The sequence below is a fragment of the Bison bison genome, unplaced genomic scaffold (assembly GCF_000754665.1).
Source record: "Bison bison bison isolate TAMUID 2011002044 unplaced genomic scaffold, Bison_UMD1.0 scf7180017864080, whole genome shotgun sequence".
NCBI classification, from domain to species: Eukaryota; Metazoa; Chordata; class Mammalia; order Artiodactyla; family Bovidae; genus Bison; species Bison bison.
The window spans coordinates 4,985,484-4,989,262 of NW_011494652.1; positions in this window are offsets into that span (position 1 = coordinate 4,985,484).

Sequence of the window (3,779 nt, forward strand, 5' to 3'; positions counted from 1 at the left end):
TCGTTAGCGGAGGGGGTGGGAGAGGGACGACGGCGCGCGACCAACCGCCACTGCCGGGGGGAGGGGAAGAAAAGGGGTTACGCGCGCAGGGAGCGCCAGGGCAGCTGAGAGGCCTAGGGAGCTAGGCGGCCTCTGGCCAGGGTGGGGCGGGATCGGCAGGCCCAGAGGAAAAACTTAGTTCAGTCGTAAGTCAGAGCCTCTCCCATTCTGGCCGCCTAGGCCAAACCCGCGCCTAGCTAGGGGTAGCAGCGAGAGTGTCCACGGGAAGACCTGGCCTGGCGGGAGAAACCAGGACAAACGCCTTCCTTCAGCAGAAGACTCCCGGGACTGGCTCCCAGGACTGCCGCTTGTGCTGGGCCGTCTGAGGGGGCCCTGAGCGGCATCTGCCCCATGAAACCCTCGTGCTATTAATTTCTTTGGAAACACATTCCTTGAGGTTGCTGAGGTCCAGGCAGACGCTGGAGACACTGAAAAGCCAATCAGACCCCACCTCTGCCTTTATGGACATTAAAAACAAGGAATAAGATATATCAATCTTGATATATGTTTGAAATTTTCCACAACAAAAAGTTTAATAAAATCGGAAATTGAGTCAAAAGAACAGTCCTTGAGGGGATGAAAGTTGAGCCTTTAAAAAAGAGGAAAAGATTTTGCATGGCAGAAGATGTCAAAAATGTAAGAACATGTGACAAGTTCAGGAAAATGTTTGCTTGCAAGTTCATTCTACAAATTTTATTCAGCGCCCACCCTGTTGGGACAAGACCAAAAATAAAGCAGTGAACAAAAAGTGACAAAAATCCCGACCTTGGAGCTTGTATTACTGTGGAGAGAGGCAGATAATAAGTAAAACATAATAGCCTGTTAGGTAGTGATAAAGACTTGAAATAACTGAGGGAGCCATGCTATGGGGGAATCATTCCAGCCTGTAAGAACATGTCAGAAAGTCCTGGGGCAGGAGTGTGTCTGTCCAAAGAATCACAAGAGCTAGTATGGCTGGAGGGTGGAACACAGTGAATAATAGATCAGGACAGGGAGGAGGTATAGCACCTGGTGGGCCATTTAAATAATTTTGGCTTTCAGTCTTAGTGAGGCTGAAAGTCTATAGAGAGAAGAGGGGTTCTCCTGATAGGACTTAGCTTTCATAGTTTTATAAGTATCATTCTGGCGGCTCTTGAAATGGGCAAAAACAGAAGATAGTCATTTGCTCAGAACAGTTATCACTGCAGCAAAAATCCAGGAGAAAGGGACCTGCCTGGCAGTCCAGTGATGAGGACTCTGCATGTCCACTGCAGGGGGTAGGGGTTTAATCTTTGGTCTGCTGCAGGGCGCTGTCAAAAAAAAATCCAGGTGAGAAGTGAGAGTGGATTAGGGTGGCTGTAGTAAAATTCAGCAGAAGTGCTTAGATTTGGATATACTTTGACTGTAGAGCCAACACAGTATGTGATAGGATGTGAATTGTGAGAGAAAGAAGTCAAAGATGACACCAGGAAAAGGGAAGCATAAAGTTGCCATTTATTGATATGGGGAACATTGTAGATGGCCAGAAATTTATTTTTGGACATAAAAATTTGGGGGCTTGTTTTGTTTACTTGTTTCTTTGTTTTTGGCGGTTCATTGCCACTTTCAGGATCTTAGCTCCACAACCAGGGATAGATGGAACCCAGGCCCGCAGTAGTGGGCACAGAGTCCTAACCACTGGACTGCCAAGGAGTTCCCTGGACATGATAAGTTTGAGATGCCTGCAAGTCATCAAATGGAGGTACCAATGGACAATTAGATATGTCTGGAGTTCAGGGAGAAGTCTGGACTGAAGATATTGATACAAATTTGTGAATCTATAGAGTTAATATCTATGGGGCTTCCCTGATAGCTCAGTTGGTAAAGAATCTGCCTGCCACGCAAGACACCTGGATTCAGTCCCTTGGTTGGGAAGATCCACTGGAGAAGGGAAAGATTACCCACTCCAATATTCTGGCCTGGAGAATTCCGTGAACTGTATAGTCCATGGGGTCGCAAAGAGTCAGACATGACTGAGCAAATATCTGTACTGTACAAGAACTCCTACAAATTGATAGGGGGAAAAAGATGAGATAAATAGGCCAAGGATGCTAACTGGTAATTCTATAGGAAAAGAAGTACAAATAATAAAAAGAAACTTCATTGCTAATCAGGGAAATGCAATTTTGTGAGAAAATGAGAACATTTTCATGCCTCATATTTGCAAAAAAAAAAAAGATTTATATCTGTTGGTCTTATGGGTGTGAGGAAATTACACTTACAGATTGTATGTATGAGTTACATATGTAGTGTGATCTCTATATCCTTCCTGGTAAGTATTCTGGCAATATCAAAACTTTAAATGTAGTGAGCCTTTAACATGGTAATCCTGCTTTGGAAATCTAGCTTACAGAAAACTCATCAATAAGGATATTGATATAAATTTATTTATTGTAGCATTATTTGTAGTAGCAAGTAATGGAAGCAACCTGAATGTCCATAAATAAGGGAATATTGGATGGAATATCATGTTGCTATTAAAGGTATGTCAGAGGGTACTTCCCTGCCGGTCCAGTGGTTAAGAAGTCTCCATGCAATGCAAGGGATTGCATGTACCCTTTGATGGGAACTACGATCACATGCCTCAGAGCAACTAACCCTGTGAGTTGCAGCTACTGAACCTGCTCACCACAATTAGAGTCCATATGTTTCGTGAAAGATCCCACATGATGCAACAAAGTCCTGCCTGCCACAGCTAACACCTGATGCAGGCAAATAAATTATTTAAATAAATAAAATAGGTCAAGGGACTTCCCTGTCAGTCCAGTGGTTAAGACTCTAAAAACTAAAAATAGGTCAGAATTGATGAGGAAGGATGATGTGGAAGGAGGACCATAATTTAAGAGGGAAAAAATGTGATTATATAACATTACCTATTTCTAAGATACAGATTAAAAAAAAAAACTTCATATGATACACATGTTTTTCAGCAGAGGAAAAATAATATGGATTACCTCAAGGGAATGAGATGGGGTTTAATGTTTTTTTTTACTTTTCCGTATCATTAGACTTTCAGCAATGAGCATCTAATTCTTTTATAATTTAAAAAAGTACATTATAAGGAGGAAAAGAGGGGCATCACTTTGATACCACTCTGATATCTCCACAAATCCAAACTGCTGGCAGTACTCTCAGAGCAGGGTATCAGCAGGCCTCTAGACACCCAGGGCACATAGCCATTTAAAAGGTATCATGTGCATGAGACAGGGTGCTCAGGGTTGGTGCCCTTACTGGGATGACCCTGAGGGATGGGATTGGAAGGGAGGTGGGAGGGAGGTTCAGGATGGGGAACACATGTACACCCATGGCTGATTCATGTGAATGTATGGCAAAAACAACCACAATGTTGTAAAGTGATTAGCCTCCAATTAAATAAATTAAAAAAAATAAAGGTATCGTGGTGGCACTTCCCTGGTGGTCCAGTGATTAAGACTTCACCTTCCGATGCAGGGAGTGCAGGTTCAATCCCTGCTTAGGGAGCTAAGAACCGGCATGCTCAAGTCAAAACTATTAAGACCCAAGGCTACAGCTAAAGAAAGCCTTCACATGGCTCGGCAAGGAAGACCCAGTGCAGGCAAAATTTAAAAATAAATGAAATTTTAAAAGTAGAAAAACTCTTGAAACTTGACTTTCAGATCAGTCGCTCAGTTGTGTCTGACTCTTTGCGACCCCATGAATTGCAGCACGCCAGGCCTCCCTGTCCATAACCAACTCCCAGAGTT